Source organism: Sander lucioperca, chromosome 4, assembly GCF_008315115.2.
Source record: "Sander lucioperca isolate FBNREF2018 chromosome 4, SLUC_FBN_1.2, whole genome shotgun sequence".
In the NCBI taxonomy this organism is placed as follows: Eukaryota; Metazoa; Chordata; class Actinopteri; order Perciformes; family Percidae; genus Sander; species Sander lucioperca.
In genome coordinates, this window is record NC_050176.1 from 24443612 (window position 1) to 24464972 (window position 21361).

The 21361-nt window shown below is 40.7% G+C and overlaps 2 protein-coding genes and 1 pseudogene across 2 annotated transcripts in view; all 3 read right to left on the bottom strand.

The window, feature by feature from the left end:
• The window catches only part of LOC116048446 (VPS10 domain-containing receptor SorCS3-like), a 1378075-nt gene that overhangs the window by 1130141 nt on the left and 226573 nt on the right, over nt 1-21361 (bottom strand). The gene's annotated exons all lie outside the window — the stretch shown is intronic.
• Nucleotides 1-21361, bottom strand: part of LOC116058477 (E3 ubiquitin-protein ligase TRIM21-like) — a 72075-nt gene that overhangs the window by 50044 nt on the left and 670 nt on the right. The window lies entirely within an intron of this gene.
• On the bottom strand, nt 6257-8062 carry LOC116041922 (annotated as a pseudogene).

Sequence of the window (21361 nt, forward strand, 5' to 3'; positions counted from 1 at the left end):
ACACACACTGAGAGAGAAAGGTCCAGTGACAATTTGGCAGTCTACTACATTGTTGCTCTCATTGCTGACGTTTAATTTCCCGCTTGCTGTGTAAATTGAGATAGGTCACATTATGGTCAGTGACCTACATTAGGACACTACATTGCAACTGTGTCTCAGGCAGTAATAGTTCAACTCTGTCTCCAAAAAAGTGACTAGAGACATAGCAGCTGCCTGATAATACTGCCTATTTTAGAATCAGAGTCAGTTTGAATGGCCAAGTAAGTGTGAACACGTACAGGGAATTTGCCTCTGGCTTTTTGTTGCTCTCAATGTACATACACAACAATACACATGGCTAAAAACAACAAAGTTGAACAAGGTAAACAAACATTTGACTAGTATGCACAGATAAGTTTGCATATAAAAAAGTGTGTTTGAATACACATACATATGCATACACATATGTACATACATACTCATGTTAATTATGCATTTTATTTATATTGTTGGTACTCGAGTCAACGATGTATTGAAATTGCTAGGGTTTTATTATTAGGGCCTGAGCGCCGACATTGAATTGCTACTTTTGAATATTTGTTCTTAAAAACCACAGAGGTTTGAATATATTTGAATATCTATTTTTGAAGGATTCTGCCTTCGCCGCCGGCCACCTGAAGGATTCTGCCTTTGTCGCCGGCCGTCAGAAGGGTTCTGCCTTCACTGCTGCCCCCTGTTGCCGAGGCCTCTCTGTTCTCTGTTGCTGGGGTCTCCCTGTTCCCTGTCCCAGGACCTCCCTGTCCCGAGTGGCCCCTCTCTGTTCCTTGTCCCCGAGGCCTCTCCGGCCCTCTGTTTCCCCGAGGCCTCTCCGGCCCTCTGTTTCCCCGAGGCCTCTCCGGCCCTCTGTTTCCCGAGCCCTCTCCGGCCCTCTGTTTCCCCCAGGCCTCCTTGCCAACTAGCCCCCCATGCCCTAGTTCCTGAGTGCCCTCTTTCCCCAGTTCCCCAGTGACTCTCTCTGCTTGTCCCGGACTCTCTCGCCCTCCTTGGGTTGTTTTTGGTTCTTTTGACACTTTTTGTTTTTTGATTTTTACATTTTGTTCCTCCGTTCGTCCCTCCTCCGGTCCCCCGGGTCTGTTTTTGTGCAGTATGTTTTGGACGTCTGGGATCTGTCCCTTGGGGGTGGGGTACTGTCATGGTTGTGTATGTTCTGTTTACTGTTTTATTTTGAAGTCTGTCTTTTCTGTTTTGGCTGTTTTACTTCCTGTCTTGTGTTTTCCCGCCTTTTTTGATTGTTCTCCCATCCCTAATGTGTTTCACCTGTTCCCCAACCTTGTGTCACCTGCCTTTCGTTCCCTCATTACCTTGTGTATTCAGTCTCTGTTCTGTCTTTGTCTCTTGTCGGATTATTGTTTTCTGTTCAGTGTTCTCATTTGTCTCTGTTAGTGGGTTGCTTGCCACTGTTCTTTGAGTTTTTGCCTGTTCCTGTTTTGGGGATTCTGCTTGTTTCCTGTTTTTGGATTTGCCTACTGTTACAGGACCTCTTCTGTTGGGTATGGACTTTAAGAATTAAAATCCTTGAGCTTCTTCGTGTGTCTGTCGTCTCTGCACTTGGGTCCTACATTCGCTGAAACCTGACAGTTTCTTTGTTACAAGAATATTCCTAAAAAAACCACATAATGAATAGAGTAATCTATTTCTTACAGATAACCAACCTAAACATTTGTGCATTGTAACAACATTTGTTCTATATCCACACCTAAGCGCTATATGCATGGCTCTATTTTGCACCATTTGCAATTTAGTTATTTTTTCTCGAGTTGCATTAGACCATACTACTGAACCATAGTCAAGATTAGACAATATTAAAGCTTTAGCTACTACTTTGGTTGAGCTTTGTGACAAATATGGTGCACATCTTTGTACAACAGAAACACCACTTCCCATCTTAACAACCATGTTATTTATGTTTTGTTCATGATAATTTGCTATCTAAAATGTATTTATTTATTTGTTTATTTGACAGAGACAAATGCATAGAACATTGCTTTATAAAGAATACAAAGTAGATGCCATGCATACAGGTTTATAGCCATGACTAATTTGCAACCCCTGTCCCTGATTAGGCTTTTAAAATTAAAACAGAAATTACAGAGTAATAAATTACTCCTAGCAGTTTGGTGTCATGGACCTGTTCAACAGATACATCATTTATACAAAGCTTCAACTCAGGTTGATTATGAAAAGTATAATGTGAACCGAACATCATGCTTTTCATATTTGAAACATTAAGAGCTAGCTTAATGAAATGAGCTGGTTTGACCAGTAGACCAGAACACAGGACCTTCTTCCTGTATTTACTTTCTTGCTCCCGCCCCCAGACATATCGACAAGAGGGCTGGACGTTCTTGCCTGATTTATAATGATGCATTTTGATACACTTGGATTTTTCCAGCTGTGAAACCAAACCAAAACCAAACCGACCGAGGGCAAATCGCTCCAAGTTTACTAACTCACCAACTGATTCGGACCAAAGCAAACGAACTACAGGTGTGAAAACGCCTTTAGTGCTATAACGAACCATGGTCTAGTTCGTTTATAGTGTGAAAGCATTTTTTTGATGGTTCGGATTTTCAGACCAAATACAAGAAGCTCTGGCATGCTCTCCTTGTGTTACAAGATCGGGGAAGCTCCTTTAAGGAATAGCTTGGTGCTTAGTGTGCAGGCTACATGAGAGAGTGACGGTGAATGCACTCAGAGCAGACAGCTGTCGGCTATCAGAGCAGATAATACATCAGCAGTTTATTTGTTAAGTGGTAGTAAATGTACAGTGTAGGTTTCCGTTTGTCTCTGAATAAATTCTCCAGAAAGAAAGTTCCCAAAGAGAGATACGAGAGGACAGGGAAGCCCGTCTACAAACCAATCAATTATAAGTATCTGGAGACGCAGCTCACGTATGTGATGACAGCAGGACGTAGTTTTGTCACGTAGAGATCTTAAGTGCGCTTGCGTAACTGCAGTGTGAAACCAAAACTTACCGGATCAAATGGAAAAACATGAACCTTGGTCCGGACCTTGGTTCGGACTTTCATGTGTGAAAACGCCCTTAGACTTTGGTTTATAATATGACAGATAACGGGGGTAATTAAGTCTGCAACCAATTTAAGTAGTTTATCGTCAAAGCCGTCCACACCTGGCTGTTTATCTTTACAACATATTTTCTACTTTGTTAATATTTACTCTTGCAAATTTGAAGTTACTTGAAGTTAGGGCTGTCAATCTTCCTCTATAATACTATTTGAATTCCATTCTTTATTTTATTTAATATTTGAATAATATTCAAAAATTAAATGCTGAAATTCATCCTATTATTCATATTTACGACATTACGCAGGCTTATGGATCACCAATGCCACTATCAGCATGTGGTTGTTGTTACACATTCTGTCCACTAGAGGGACGTCTAACATTACATTACAAATATTTGGAAACAGGTGATCGCTTTCTTATTAACAAAACATCGGAATAAAATGAATGACTTTAATTTGTCAACTTTAATGGACATTTTTGATATAAAAAAACAATGGCTGCTGAGACTGCATCAATAATTGCAGAGCTTCTATTGAACACAATTGTTATCGCCTTTTGGCGGGCAGCTGGTAAGCCCTGTGATGAGGAGAGAGGCAGAAAAGAAGTAATTCTTGCCTCTTTTAGCGGATTTTGCATATTCTGCAGATTGCCACTTCTTTATCTGTAATTTTTCCATTTATGGATTGAAATCCAAACACCTTCCACACATCGCTTCTCAAATTGTCAGGAGTGGTGATCTCCGTTTCCGTGGAGAGGTTGCTCTCCGCCATTTTTGATAGCACTGTGATGATGATACCGCGTAGATGCATGTATTAAGGGAACGTGTACAATTGTGATACGATTCAAAAACTTTATTGTTCATTTGACAAAACAAAAGCATTTCATCATCATCTTCACAAATTTTAAAAATACATAAAAAAAGCAATTTTCAAATAGTAAATTCAGCATTCGAAAAGTATTGATTTTTTTAATATTCAAGTTATATTTGAATTTCGGAATTCGTTCCAACAGCCCTACTCTGTCTGTATCATTCCCTCTGTCTGTCTGTCTGTCTGTCTGTCTGTCTGTCTGTCTGTCTGCCTGTCTGTCTGTCTGTATCAGTCCCGTTCTCAGCTGGGACGCTGCATGTCCTGCCAAGCAAAGAGCGGAACTCGTCTTCAGTGTTTTGATTAGCAAATTAATTTATGACAAAAAACTGTAAGAATTGCATTGATTGCACAGACAGGGAACGTCCTCATTACACGGGCTACTTCAGAAAACGCCAGAAACTACTTGATGATTGCGCAGTAAGCATTAACAAGTCCTCTGAAAACGCAGCAGCATTTTCCATATAGGCTACAGGACGCCACAAAATAACTCGAGGCCACGCAATAATATTTGTTCTTTCTGTGATGGGCTCCGTAAAGACGCTCTGCAAACACACACTAAAACAGGCAATGTTTCCATATAATACCAATAAGGTAAAAAACTAAGAGGAGGTAGATCTTTCAACATTGTTCCTGATATTTCGACCTATTTTCAATATTGCAAAACCGAAACTGGAGTTTTTCCTAGTAAGAAATCTATTGCAGTATTCTAGAATGTTGATCCTGGATCGGAAGCATTTAAATACAATCAGCAATAAATATCCAGTCTAGCTTTTAAATGTTAAGATGACTTTCCACATAGTACCAGACATAAGGGAACAACATTAGAGGAGGAAGATCTTCAGATTGGTTTTAGCATTTCAACAGGTTCTCACACCCATCTTGTAAAATATGGACGCTTGGTTAGGTGCCTTTGTCATTCTTATTGACGCTAAAAGTCTGCTTTAGCGCTTTAAGTAAACGCGCTTGGTCAGGACTATTGCCGTCCCTTTAGCGCTTTAAGTAAACGCGCTTGGTCGGGACTATTGCCGTCCCTTTTGATGCAGTTATGTTAAGGAAAAGGTTGTGGTTGGGCTTAGGGTTCCGTGACATGTGGGAAGAACGGGACAGGTGGGTTTAGGAAAGGGTCGTAGGTGGGCGTACAGTTCTGTGACACGTGGGAAGAACGGGTCGGAAAGAAATAAACAACTATAGCAAGCGTGACAAGCGGGACGCAAACCCTGCTCTCCTGGGTGAAAGTCCTGTGTTTGACCCATCCACCCCCCCCAAACAACTTCCTTACGCGGAAATTCACCCTTACATACTACTTGCTAAATCCTATATAACTGCTGCTCTCCCCGGTGCGTTACACAAACACGCTGAAAGACGCCTTTTTCGTTGCATCAGACGCTGACAGCCACTGTCCAAACGTCCTTATTTTACGAGTTCGGAATGAGAACGGCTTGAGCATTTTGAAAATAAAGTCAAAATGTCTAAATGTTGAGAATTTTCAACATCATCCTCAACATTAAGACTTTATTCAACAAATACATATTTCACCATTATTTTTTTTATATTTAGACCCAATTCTCGAAATGGGATTTAGACTTTATTTTTCGACATTTAATTTGTTTTTCATTATTTCGACTTTATTCTCAAAATAAAAAATAAATAAATAAAAACAACTTCTATCTCTGATTTATTCTTTTCTTATGCCTGGCACTAATACTGAAAGTTCAACTTTATTCTCGACATTATGAATGTTTTCAAAATTCAAAAATATAAATAAAGACCATCCTCGACTGAAATACAACTTGTGTGTGAACCAGCTTTTCTGTTCAGTGTTTGGTGTTCAAGTCACTGCTTACTCAGGACTTGTGTTCAACAACTGCTTTATTTTACAGTTTTTATTCTACAATCACATATTTACAGATTTCTTTGACTCATAAACCATCTTACAGAATTCATGAAACAAGTAAAAAATGGCCAAAGTGACCAGTAATTATCCAAAACACTTTTCAAACAAGATAGAAACATCCATTAACTTTTTATACCTGGTATAACAACGACACATACTGTGTTCTGTAGACACTATGGGATGTAATAGGCCTTACTCTTAAAAGAAGCTTCATGACACAATGAAATATTCAGCAATATGTTTTATGTGGCTGCACATCAAATACAAATAAATGTGTATCTGATTACACAATCAACACATTAATTTGATGCATCATGACACATGTTATGTGGACGATATCTATTTAAACTTATGTTAAACCCACAGACATTTATTATAACTTCTAGAAGAAATCAGTTTCTAAAGACACCAAATATGTCAAGATGAAGTTTGATTCAATTTGCAAAGAATTGTTGCACATTTAACCATATGATAATAAATGGAATAAAGTGTAAATCAGTCACCACGGGAAACAGATTCTGTACAAATTAAGATGTAAAATATATGAATATGTACATTTGTTCCCTTGATTAAAAATGAGTCAATACCTGAAATAAGATCAGTGATTAGTTTACTCTGACAGGAGAGATGATTAGAGGGGCAGAGTTTTTACCACCATCATTCTTACAGGGACTGAAGAATGGGAAGAGTTTCTCAGTGAAGGAGCAGCCAGTAAAGGAGTAGATAAGAGCTGCAGCATCTACGTCATAAAAGGAGACCAGACCCTCCTCATAATCCACAAACACCCCCACCTTCTGAGGAGGAGACTTCAGAGAGAGACGGACACCAGGGCCAGCTAGAGCTTTGTACTCATTTCTATTTCTCAACTCTATAGTCCAGTAACCTTTCTGAGGGCTCAGTGTGATGCTTCCCTTCCTGTTGATCGACTCTCTGGCCGCTCCTAAATTCCATTTAGTCTTTCCTTTAACTTGAACCTCAAAGTAAAATCTGCTTGAAGAGAAACTCTGTTTTCTTAAAACACTAACACACTTAGAAAATCTCTCTGGGTTGTCTGGGAGATTCTTCCTCACATCACAATCATTCACTTGTTTCCCATCATCAGACAGGATGAGATTAGGATGTGCTGTATCAGGATCAAGAGTCACATCCACTGCATACTGCTGGACTCTCTTCAGCTCAGACTCGGCGAGCAGCTTCTTCATCTCTTCACTGAGTGTCTCCTCCAGCTGAGCCACAGCTTTCACCACAGTCCCCTCATATGATGATGGACGGAGGCTGACCTCTGTCCAGTCCTTGGTGGGTGGAGGTTGTTGGATGTTTAGGGACTGGACACTCTGGAGAAGATGGAGGTGGTCTTCAGAGCGTAACACCTACTCCACCTCAGTGCTTCTCTTCATTAGCTCAGAGATTTCCTGTTCCAGCTCTTTGATGAAAGTTTCGGCCTGTTTTTCTGTTGTATTCTGCTTCTCTTTGATCGTGTTGATGAGCTCATTCAGGCCTCTCTCAACAGACTCCATCAGAGAAGTGAAGACCTGAACACCTTCTGCTATCTCTCTGTCTGCATTTGTTTGATCTCCTGAATCTTCAGTCGTCTCTTCTGGATCATCTGCTCAATTTCAGCCCCTGTCTTCCCTAGCTCTAACATCTTTCCTTCAAATTCTTCTTTCAGAGGAACAACATCATGCTTCTTGTGATCTAAAACTGTGCAGAGCATGCAGACACATGTCTGGTCGGTCTTACAGAACAGCTCCAGAGGTTTATCGTGCTTTGTACACATCCTGCCTTCCAGGTTCTCCACAGGGTCGATCAGCTGATGTCTTTTCAGACGTGAAGCTGTCAGATGAGGCTCCAGGTGAGTCTCACAGTAGGAGGCCAGACACACCAGGCAGGACTTCAGGGCCTTCAGTTTGGTTCCAGTGCAGACGTCACAGGGAACTTCTCCTGGTTTGAACACTTGTTGCTCTGAGCTGCTGCTGCTGGCTTTATGTTGAACTGACTGTCTGAACTGAGCAACCATCTCAGACAACAAAGTGTTGACCCTCAAATAAGGTCTTGTGGCAAAACTCTCCTTACACATTGGACACAGGTACTGGTCATTAGTATTCCAGTGTTCAGTGATGCAGCTCTTGCAGAAGTTGTGACCACATGGTATGTCGACAGGATCAGTGAGCACATCCAGACAGATGGAGCACAGAAACTGATCTTCAGATAGCAGATAGTTTGCAGAAGCCATATCTACACATAGTGTGAATAAAAAGAAAAACATATTCAAAATTTGTGAACCTACTGATCTCAGCCTACAGCCTACGGTTACGTTAGTAAGTAAGTAATGTTATCTGTCCAAAACTCTTAATCACCTTGATACCGAGTTCACTCTCACCAAACTGGTCTTGTAACTTCAAGACAGGTCCAAACTGTTCCACTTTACTTGAGGTCAAGGAAAAATATTTATGACACAATTACAATGGTCTCATGACAGCCAGTGGAAAAAACAACCACTTAATTACAGTTTAATGTTAACCAGACAGTGCCTCTCTCGGACTGTCAGCCGTTCTCTCCGCAAACGAGTCTCCCTACAGTGGGAGCGGAGCAACCGAACGGCCAGCTGCTGCTCGTTAGCTTTCTAATTTCACCCACCCAACATGCCTTCATCATACACTGGTTAGCGGAAATCTGGCGATAGCTATGTGCTTTCCTACGATGTGAAGAGCGTGTGAATTCAACATTAAGTTGTTACATTTAACTATTTTATTGGCTGTGGACGTTGTTTACTTCATTCATGTGTTACTGTGTTAATGGACTAAGGATGGGAGTAGGATTCGGTATTCAGTTTCTGATTCAGCAGAATCTTAACCAGTGGATTCAGTATTCGGCCGAACCCCAAAAATCTGGATTTGGTGCATCCCTACTTTTAATGCTAAGTTAGTATTGTTTGACATGTTTGTATTTTGATAACTTGGCATTAGGCTACCCTGTCATAAATATGCCATGGCAGGTCCAATTATCAAACTTAGATAAACAGTTTAGCTTTATGTGTTCACATCACACAAGTTTTTAGCAGTGACTGTCCTTCCTTTGCCGTACCTGAAGTTGCTGCATTTTGGCTGCTGTCTGTAGATTCCTTCATGCACAACTCGTATTCTTTTGACTGAAAGTACTGCCAAACAACACTTTTTTTCTGCTCACAAGTTCCATTTTCACTTTCTCAGAGTCTACTGCATTGAACGGTCCACCTCCATAAACACCTTGCTGTAATCAATAGCGCCATCATTACGTCGACCAGCGTGGCGCCCGTAGTGCAAGCGTAGGGTTCGGTTCAGTGAAAATAAATTCTAAGGTTCCAAACCAAATGACACTTAAAGCTATAGTGCGTAGTTTCCGCCGCACCCATGAGGAATTCTAAGTAATGACAGGAATTCTAAGTAATGACAACAATTCTGCGCGCGAATGTCGCCGGACGACACCATACTGAGAAATACAGAGAGAGTTTTGTGGAGCTGAGCGTCTTGATTGGCTTTTTATCAACTCATATAGCAATGGTTTGAATGTAACGGACATTCACTAAAGCTTTAATAACAAACAGTCATGAACATTATAAAAGACTCCTTCATGTTCATGATAGGTGTCATGTCATAATTATGACGGTGTCATGTCAGTCTTTAACACCCCTTCAAATGGGTCGTTAGCTGGAGAGGCCTGAGGGCACAATGGCAGGAGCATCTGATCTTGACTGTGACAACTCTCCGTTTGCCAGCTGTCATTTTAACAGATTCTTGACTGAAGTTATTTATGTGGCAGTCCTGACAAACCAAAACACCATAAACTGTCCCAGCCTATCACACCTCAGCTCCACCCAACCCACCTCCAGTAACTGACAGAGACAAACTGCAGGTTTCAACTTGTCCCTTCAGAAACCTCTGGATGTGTTTTTATTCAGTCTATAGTTCAGGATTAAAAGACTGCTATGCTGATAATAATAATAATAATAATAATAATAATAATAAAAAAAAAAATGAAGTTTGTGACACACACCTGCCAATTAAAAACAACTCTCTGCCTTCACAAACGGTTCTGAGTAGTTTTGTAGAGTCAGAGAACAAATAACTGATCCAAGTTTCAGAGAATAAAGTATTCAGGCTGATGGAGACGTTCTGACACTCCCTCATATCTCAGCAGTGAAATCAGCGGAGATTAAAATTTAACTTGTTTCCTGGTGCTGATTAAATGTTACTCAACTGAAAATAAAAAGGCTAATTTTGGCCAAAACATCACACATCATAGAATAATTACTGAGTTACTTCAGATCTACAAACAGTTTACAATTGTGCTGAAAGAATGTATCACTACTCTCATCTTAAAGTATATTATGTAGCCCCAAAATATCACAAATGATAGTTGAGTTTCTTCATCAAAGGTGTGTAATGTTACCTGTCAGGCTGCTCCACTGTTAAAGTCCCGTTCAGATGAGGTCAAAGAGACGTGGCACCTTCATCAGCAGACACTGACAGATGCTGCTGCTGTCTGTGTTCATCTGACTCATCCTAACACCTTTATATCTAGAACTGTCATATGACATGTGAGCAGGACCCAGTCACACCTGTAGTGCTGCCAGTCAGCGCTCTGATTGGACAGTTTTCAGGTTAATTGTTATGAGGTCAGAACAGTCTGAACTCATAACAACATGTACAAACCTCAAGTTTTATTCCAAGGAAACTGAAGTAGGAATGTTGTCCGTCCAGCACTGACTCGCCTCTTACTGCAGCTCTGTTGTTAGGTTTTGTTTCCTTGTACGTTTTTTATTACTTTAGTTATTTTATTTTGAGGGGAAACACTGAGCTGTGAAGTGTGTATTTTTTTGGTCTTCGGGAAACAACAAAGTTCGAGCTAGCAAGCTACACACAGTGAGGAATGTTAAGCCCTGAATGTAGGCCTATGTAAGGACATGCAAACAAAAACACATTTCTGACTACCTTACCAATTTACTACAGGTGTGACCTCCAAAGAGTTTAAACTGCAGAAACACTGAAGCCCAAAAACAAGAAGATACAAAAAAGGTTAATGAACTCGTGACAACATGTACAAACCTCGAGTTTCATTCCAAGGAAACTGACGTTGGACTGTTGTCTGTCCAGTGTTGCTCCACCTCTTCACCACCACTCTGTTTTTAAGCTTTTGTTTCCTCATATTTAGATATGATTTTACTAACACACTCTGGTGGGGGGGTGGCTTCTAGGGCTCCAGCAGGGACGTGCTCAGACATTTTGGGTGGCAGGGGCTCAAAGAAAAAAGGCGTAAGGGACTGTTCGGTATTTTATGGAATGGACCACCTGAGGAAAATAGCGGAGGGTCATGTCTTTTTATTCTTTGTTGAGGGGAGGGTCACCCAAAGTTTTTTAGTCTAGGGGGGAGGGTCACCGAACTTTTGTTTTCATGAAAACAGCAACATTTCAAAGTGGCTTGTTTGGTGCATATTTTTCCATGTAGCTCTCAGTCTCGGCCCACCATCGCTAGCAGATGGGTCCCTCCCTGTTTAGTCAGCCACCTTGGGATTTCCCAAACTCGAATCTCAAATCCTGCTCGCACACATAAACACAAAACTCCTTTGCTAGCTCCATCGTGTTGTAACAAAGACATCTGCTGAAAAATAATTGTATTCATTAGCATGATTGCCGTACTGTTTAGTTCAAAATCATCCAAAACACCAAAGTACGAAAACGTAGCAGACCAGACGCAAGCTTTTATTTTGAAAAGTCGAAGCTCAAAAAAAACTAATTTAAAAGAAAAAGTTTTTAATTTACAGTTAAAAACACTTCTAGAACGCTTTTGTATTTTTTGCCATTGACCAATTATGCAAACTAATATCAGATGCCCAAAATCAAACATGATGTCTCCATTAACCATCAGTGACATGTCTTGATAAACCAATAGAGTCAATAAATAATAAATACGGTGTGATTTAAGTTTTGATCTGTCAGGAGTAGTTTAAATATGAATAGCTATTTACAGACTGTGTGGGCTAAAACACACAAAGCCTGAAGGCCCTATCTATCGCAAGTGTCTTAGCTATTTTTAGACCGTCCAGCGCCCACGTCGTTTAAACAGCAAATGCACCTGCACCCATCTGTGCGCCCATGGGCGTGCTGGTCTTACAGGGAGGTGTGTTCACGTGTGTTCAGGTGTGTTCAGGTGCATTCTGGGCGTGCTGGTCTTACAGGGAGGTGTGTCCAGGTGCACTCTGGGCGTGCTGGTCTTACAGGGAGGTGTGTTCAGGTGTATTCTGGGAGTATTGCTATCTTGAGGCAGCGGAAAGCGATCGCGCCATTGACCAACAAAAACCTGGTCTAAAGTCAATAACGCAGCATTTCATTGTTATTTTAACAGCGTATTAGTAAAATGTGCCTAGGCTCGTGCATAGCGCGCGCACCCTATGCTTGTTACACACACAGGGACGCATAGCAGCACACACACATGAAGAAGAATAAAAATACGGCAAATCCTCCATCATAATAGCAATGCGCCAAGGTACAAACGCGCCTGGCTTTTAACGGGAATGGGAGATGACACACTGATTTGTTTTTTGCATGTTACGGCCAAAACACACCTATGATTAATTAAGACACTAAGTACAACCATTTTGAACCATGCTATCCATAGGCGTTGTGGAGGAAGGTCTGGCAAAGCAAGACTAGTTTTAGGCTAACTACTGTATACTTCTGTAATTGAAACTTAAGAATTTTGTAACCAAGTCAAAACTCCAAATGTCAGTTTTAGGATAACTATATTTCTGTACGTTAAGCTAAAGCCTTTTGACAGTATGTTACTGCTGTTATAGTGGAATGTGGATAAATCAGAAAGCACATTTCTGACTACCTTACCAATTCATTTTATTTCCCTTACGCAATTGTTTGCAAGTGTTTTACTCAACAAGTAATCAGTTCACACAGAGAGTTTTTAGCATTCACCAGGTTAATCACCATCAGCAAAGGAGACTGTTACAATGTGCATGTTTCTAGTTTCAAGTATATATTTATAATAATAATAATAATAATAATAATAATAATAATAATAATAACAATAACAAAATACATTTTATTATTAAAGCTGCAAGCAGCGATGGACGGGCCCTCGCTCCTCTGCGCGCATCGGGGTTACCGGCGGTCGGCGCTCCTTGCGACCGTGCATTTGCGCGGCACTCAGACACCGCAAATCGTCACCAATGAAAAGGGAACTCCCTGCTGCGTTCAATGATACCTCACACAAGACTCTACCTTAGATGGGTCAGCATTTATGAAAGGGGGCGTGGCTTGAACATAGGGGGCGGGCCAAACCATCACCAATGAAGAAGGAACTCTCTGCTGAGTTCATTGATACCTCACACAATGGTCAACCTTAAATCATTCAAATGTTATTAAAGGGGGCGTGGCTTAAGCATAGGGGGCGGGCCAAACCATCACCAATGAAGAAGCAACTCTCTGCTGAGTTCAATGACACCTCACACAAAACTCTACCTTAAACGGTTCAAATGTTATGAAAGGGGCGTGGCCTGAGTAAGTGGGCGTGGTTATATCATAGGGACCAGCTCATTATCACATGTAGACCACACATTCTAAGTTTCATGTAAATCAGATGATGTTTGTCATATAAGGTGCATTTCCTGTTGCCAGCGGGGGGCGCTATGACCAAAAGTCAAATATGGCCTGTAGGTGTCCGCAGGCCTGGACCCTTGTCAATCGTGAGAATTTTCGGGCAGATACGACAACGTACACTCAAGTTACAACAACTTCTTTGTTCATCGCTAAACACTCAAAATGGCCGCCACGCCACGCCCACACCGTCAGACGAAAAGTTTTTCTTTTAATAACTTTTCATCTTTAAGGTGTTGGGATGATAGAGACCAAGTTTGAAGTCCATCGGATGAAATCTCTAGGAGGAGTTCGTTAAAGTATAGCACCTTGTCTTTTGGGCCTACTTCCTGTTGCCACTAGGGGGCGCTATGACTTTAAGTAAATATCGGCCTTTATTTGTCCTTAGGGTTGGACTCTTATGAATCCTGAAAAGTTTCGAGCCAATCGGACAATGTACACTTGAGTTACACCCACTTCCTGTTTCGGTGGCGAAACGCACAAAATGGCCGCCCCGCCACAGCCACGCCCTATGACGAAAAGTTTTTCTTTTAACAACTTTTCATCGTTAATGTCTTAAGATGGCACAGACCGAATTTGAAGTTGATCAGATGAAATCTCTAGGAGGAGTTCGTTAAAGTACGACATGTGGAAATGGCCAAAATCGCACTAATTTCGAACTTTCAATTCGAAATGGCGGACTTCCTGTTGGGTTTAGGATATGGCTTCAATGACGTTTTGTGTGCGTCCTGACTTGTTACACATTTATACCAAATTTCGTGAGTCTACGTTAAACGCACTGCAGGGGCTCAATTTTTTTAACTTTGTAGGGGGCGCTAGCGAGCCATTTTTGGGCGCCTATTCCCGAAACCCTTAAAATACGTAAATTTTCACCAGACTTGATGCGACCGCCAAATTTGGTGAGTTTTTGAATATGTTAAGCCCCTCAAAAAGCCAATTCATTTGCCGGGAAAAAGAATAATAATTCCTTCAGTTTCAATAGGGCCTTCGCCGCTGTCGGCGCTCGGGCCCTAAATATAGCACTTTACATGGTACTCAAAGACACTGTACAGTAAAACCAGCACATATAGCACCTTAAAAACAGATAAGCAATAAAACCTCAAATGAAAGCTCTGTCACCTCAGGTACGGTGCTTGGTCCACACAGGGAAAACTTAGATTAGAGTTAATTTTCAGATGAGATCTTAATGGTCCAACTCTGACTTAAATGTCTGATGCCAGGGAAACTTAAATGCTGTTTATGAACCCACAATTTTGTGGTAACGTTTATGCTGGACTCAGTAAATTTCTTTAACTGAACTATTCGTCTCAGATTGATCATTGTGTTCTGGTAAACTTAAGTCCGATTAAAGAGTGGTAGGGAGAGGAGGTTTGTGTCAGAGGAGCAGAGGTTATGGGGGGCATTGTGGTGGTGGAGCATGTCTATGAGGTAGGAAGGAGCCTGGTTATGGAGGGCTTTGTGGGGGAGGAGGAATTTAAACTGGATGCCTTGGGAAACAGGGAGCCAGTGGAAATTCTGATGGACGGGAGTAATGTGATCATGGGAACGGGTGTAGGTGAGAAGACAGGCAGCAGTATTTTGGATGTATTGGAGTTTATTTAAGGCTTTGTAGGTGAACCATATAGGATGCTGTTGCAATAGTCAATTATGGAAGTGATGAAGGTGTGAATCAAAGTTTCGGCAGCAGAAAAGGTGAGTGATGGGTGGAGATGGGCAATGTTTTTGAGGTGAAAGAAGGCAGTTCTGGTTATTTGGTTGATGTGGTTTTCAAAAGTGAGGTTGCTGTCAAAGATGACTCCCAGGTTACGGAGGTGTGGGGATAGAGACAGGGTGGAGTTGTTGACAGTAAGACCGAAGTTATGGGTGTTCTTTGTCAGGGATTTCGGGCCGATGAGCATCAAGTCAGATTTATTGTTGAGATGGAGGAAGTTGATTTGCATCCAGGTTTGAATATCGGTGAGGCAGTTGTCCTGTGTTGTTTGACCCATCCACCACCCCAACCAACCTCCCTACGTGGATTTTCGGGCTTTCATACTACCATAGTCGTTCTTAATGCTACATCATCTTCTCATTAACTTTACATTGCCATTGTTTTCCGTGGTGGCCACACTGAATTTCACACATTCCATGCCACCACCATGTAATGCGGTGTTAAGAGTTTGTGATCATTTCACGGAATTCTGTGAGACCATGGCTGTCAGAAAAGGTTCTGAGGTCAAAGAGACATCGTACCTTCGTCTTTAGACTGACAGATGCTGCTGCTGTCTGTGTTCATCTGACTCATCCTAACACCTTTATATCTAGAAGTGTCATATGACATATGATAACTTCTATGTGAGATAATTTTGAGGGGAATCACTGAGCTGTGAGGTGTAAATTTCTTGTTTCTGACTAACCCCGTTGGTACTGGTGATTAGAAAAGGACTGTTGGTAAGCTAATGTTAGCTTTGTGTGAGCAAGCTAAGGCACTTGAAACCATGATACTGTATAGCTTTTTTAATGTATCCAGATTTATTACAGAAACATAGTTAGCCTAAAACAACAACTCACCCTTCGTCTTCATGCAGCAGGTCTCTATGCACGGTAACACCTGTTGAAGAAGTCCCGCACACTGTCCATTACGCATGCAAATACTTTATTTCACAACGTTTCGGTCACACAGACCTTCCTCAGGTGAATTCAATGCACGGTAAACCAGCAGGTTTGAAGGGCGACCTGTGAGCAGGCCACCCCCAACTCCCCACGAACATGCGCCCCAAACGCACAACCTCATCACAGCTGAATATTTCATCACTGTTATAGCCTACATTTGGGTGGTCATTTACATTTAAAAAGGTTGTAATTCTAGTTCAAGTGAATTGAAGCACACCACAGTCAACTCTAATCAAATACAACTATATTTATAATAATGTAATTTCCCACAAAATAGTAGCTAGCAAAAATGCTGCGTCACTAACTAAATAATAGCCAGATTGGGGAATGTCAAGCCCTGAATGCGGGCCTATGTAATGAAATGCATTCAACAACACATTTCTTTACTACAACTGTGACCTCTGAACAGTTTAAACTGCAGAACCACTGAAGCCAAAAAACAAGAAGGAAAAAACAGGTTAATTAACTCGTGACAACATGTTCAAACCTCGGATTTCATTCCAAGGAAACAAGTGTTGTCTGTCCAGTGTTGCTCTGCCTCTTCACCTCCGCTCTGTTCTTTTAGGTTTTGTTTCCTCATATTTAGATATGATTTTAGTAACACACTCAGGTGTGGAGCGGGGCGGAGGTGGCTTCTAGGGCTCCAGCAGGGACGTACATTTTGGGTGGCAGAGGCTCAAAGAAAAAAGGCCTGATAGTAATAGTAATAGATATTTAAACAAAATGTTAAATAGACCTATATTAACACATTTCTGACTACTTTACCTATTTATTTTATTTCCCTTACGAAATTGTTTAATAGATTTAATAAATACTCAACAAGTAATCAGTTCACACAGAGACTTTTTAGCATTCACCAGGTTAATCACCATCAGTAAAGGAGACTCTGCTACAAAGTGCATGTTTCTAGTTTCAAGTATATATTTAGAATAAGCACCAAGGAGAGGGACTTAGTTTCACTAAGAATTGGTTTATTTTGCAAATGGCAATAAATCATGATCATTCTTTTGGTGCTATTGGAATAAATAACACTTAAAAAAATCTTTTTGAAAAATCTCAACAAAAATCTTCCCACTAAACTGAAAAAGGCTGTTGCTGCAATTTTGTTTGTTTTGGTGGTCAGCGTGGCAGCAGTGCAGTAACTTTGTCTCATCATTCCTTTGTGTTGTGATCCATCTAGTGGTCGTTCTGTGTCACAACAGCAGTTAGTGGTCTACATAGAGGCCTGTTGTTGCTGCTGCAGTATAGCAGGGAGTCATGGAGATGTGCTCAGACATGAGGAAGGCTGTCAGCTCTGACAAAATGTTCAGAGTTTAAATTAATACCCTGCACTTAATTATTGTTGTTTGACACTTTCAGAGAGATGATACATTTGTTGTCAGTATTGCAATTTGGCTTTAAACAATAAGGTCAACTTACAACAAAAAAAAACTAAAGTTATTGTTATTGTAAGTCTTGTTACCTGCAAGAAGAAGCTCTGCACAACAACTATATATGAAAACAGGAAAAATGTCTTAGGTGCTATGGCAGGCCATTTTAACATTTAATCAAACCACACTCCTATCTGTAATTACATTCTAGATATTTATAATAGCATTTCTCCTAGTCAAAATTATATTCCAACTAGTCAGATTGATAATTAAAGATATCCACAATAACATTCTTACTTGTAGCAATTGTTTCTATATATACAACTTTGATTGTACTAGTCAAAACTATGTGGCTGTTTTAACATTTAGTACCTAAACTGGATATTTATTGCAGGATCTGAATTGAATTATTCCTATTTACAAAGAACTTTCTAGATATCTGCAAAAGATTGTATTAGAATATGTCCACATCCTGTTGTGTAGACCAGTTGATATAAAAGAACAGCACTGCTAACAAAGCTCTGCTTACTGTACATTTTCTTCCAGTGCTCAAGTCACTGCTTACTCAGGTCTTGTGATCAACAACTGCTTTATTTTAGTTTTTAATTTTACAATCACATATTTACAGATTTCTTTGACCCAAAAACCATCTTACAGAATTAATGAAACAAATAGAAACTGGCCAAAGTAAACAGTAATTATCCAAAACACTTTTCACATGTTATATGGACGATATCTATTTAAACCTCTGTTAAACCCACAGACATTTATTATAACTTCCAGAAGAAATCAGTTTCTAAAGACACCACATATGTCAAGATGAAGTTTGATTTACTGTGCAAAGAATTGCTGCACATTTAACCATATGATAATAAATGTAATGAAGTGTAAATCAGTCACCACAGGAAACAGATTCTGTAGAAAATAAGATGTAAAATATATGAATATGTACATTTGTTCCCTTGATTAAAAATAAATCAATACATGAAATTAGATCAGTGATTAGTTTACTCTGACAGGAGAGATGATCAGAGGGGCAGAGTTTTTACCATCGTCATTACTACTGGGACTGAAGTATGGGAAGAGTTTCTCAGTGAAGGAGCAGCCAGTAAAGGAGTAGATAAGAGCTGCAGCATCTACATATTAAAAGGAGACCAGACCCTCCTCATAATCCACAAACACCCCCACCTTCTGAGGAGGAGACTTCAGAGAGAGACGGACTGGAGTGCCAGCATTAGCCTCCTACTTATTTCCATTCCTCAACCATATAGTCCAGAAACCTTTCTGAGGGCTCAGTATGATGATTCCCTTCCTGTCAATCGAATCTCTGGCAACTCCTAAATCCCAATCAGTATTTCCTTTAACTTGAACCTCAAAGTAAAATCTGCCTGAAGAGAAACTCTGCTTTCCTAAAACACAAGAATCGTTAGAAAATATCTTTCGGTGGTCTGGGAGATTTTTCCTCACATCACCGTGATTCACTTGTTTCCCATCAGACAGCATGAGCTAGGGATATGCTGTATCAGGATCAAGAGTCACATCAACTGCATACTGCTGGACCCTCTTCAGCTCAGACTCAGCGAGCAGCTTTTTCATCTCTTCACTGTCTCCTCCAGCTGAACCACAGCTTTCACCACAGTCCCCTCATATGATGGACGGACGCTGACCTCTGTCCAGTCCTTGGTGGGTGGAGGTTGTTGGATGTTTAGGGACTGGGCACTCTGGAGAAGATGGAGGTGGTCTTCAGAGTGTAACACCTGCTCCACCTCAGTGCTCCTCTTCATCAGCTCAGAGATTTCCTGTTCCAGCTCTTTGATTAAAGCTTCGGCCTGTTTTTCTGTTGTTTTCTGCTTCTCTTTGATCGTGTCGATGAGCACATTCAGGCCTCTCTCAACAGACACCTTCAGAGTCCTGAACACCTTCTGCTATCTCTCTGCCTGCATCTTCCTCACTGAGGATGACTGAGTGTTTGACCTCCTGAATCTTCAGTTGTCTCTTCTGGATCATCTGCTGAATTTCAGCCCCTGTCTTCCCCTTCTCTGCCTTCTTTCCTTCATATTCTTCTTTCAGAGGAACAACATGATGCAGTTCTGGCAGAAGTTGTGTCCACATGGTATGTCGACAGGATCAGTGAACACATCCAGACAGATGGAGCACAGAAACTGATCTTGAGATTGCAGATAGTTTGCAGCATCCATATCTACACAGTGTGAAAGAAAAGGAAAAACATTATTCAAAATATAGGTTATTTAATGTTGCAATCATTGATGAACGTGTCCTTGCACATTCGGGTCGGGGATACTGATGGAGCGCCAGTCAACGTGGCTCTTGCATTCTCCAGGATCATTAGACACTGTGTGCATGAATTATAAGTTATTTCCTGCGTTGAGCATGTGTCGCTAAAAATGTAAAAAGTTTTGTACCACTTCTTGTGTCCACTATGTGGCACTAGAGAACACATTAATGAAACGTCATGTTGCTGTGTATCATATGTAGACCACATCATGTAAATTGGATGATCTGTGTAACATACAACTAACATTCTGTTGTCAGTAGGTGGCGCTATGACTATGACTTAATAAAGTTGTGTAGATGCCTTCAAATATTTGTGGCAGATTGGACTATTTTAATTCAAGTTAACAGCTTCCTGTGTTATGGCGAAACATTCAAATTGTCCAACACAGCACATCATTCCACAAAAACACAAAAGCTTCCAAATTTGGCACCGTGAAGGTCTTGGGATTCTTTTGACCCAATTTGAGATGGATGTGTTGTTGTGGAAAAATCCCAAAACGTTTGATACCTGGAAACGGCCGACATAAACGTTCGAGGTATCGACTAATGCTACGCGAATTAGCGTCACATTATTCAAAAGGGCTATGCCAACAAAATTAATCCAATAAACCCCTCTAGGAGGAAGTCAATAAATACATGAAAAAAAACTGACAAAATTCAATATGGATGACTTCCAGTTGGGTGGAGCTAATGAGAGCATTTTGGAAACATGTCCAAAATGATGAGACCAATGTGGGTTCATCATTTTGTTAATATAAGAGGAACTTTGTTACAACTAAGGCCTTCCACGCATAAGGGAGCGCTAAACATGCATGAACCCACTCTGAATATTCTCGCAACGTTCAAAGGTTTTATGTGTGCGCAAAATTAAAACAAAGTAAATGGAGGGGGCAGGCGGGCTCTTTAGAGCTGACGTGCCACTCCCAAGTCCAAATGTGATATCAGATCAAAATAATTACTACTTTAAATATGGGTCCAAAGTTTTGTGAGTTTTCATGCATCCTAAAGTCCTCAAACGTGTTTGTAAAATATCAAAAGGTTTATATTAGTTTGTTATATTAGTAGTTTGTTAAGATGAGAGCCATGATCCCCCCAAATTTCATGAAAATGAACTTTATCCCAACCCTGGCGTTTGTTAGGGGGCGCAATGGAGCTTGCTGGCCACGCCCGAGCCCAATCACTGCAGAACTTTACAAATTTCACCAGTTCCGATGTGTGCTTACTTTCACAAGTTTTCAAGCATCCTAAGCCCCTCAGAAATGTAACAAAATAATAAGTGAACATATCCAGACGGAGCACAGAAACTAATCAGACAGTTCACAGTAGCCATTTCTACACACTGAGAACAAAAAGTATTATTAAATGTTGTTACATAATTGCCAGATGAATAAAAATGTTCAAAGTATGATTACTGCAATTTTGACAAAATTAAACACTTAAGCACACAGTATGATATATCTATCGCTCAGGGTCTCTCAATCAAAACAATAACAAATGACAGACTGATGATGTTGTGAAGTAGTGTGGGATCTTGGGAGACAACCCACACTACGTGACTCAGGCAGAAATAAT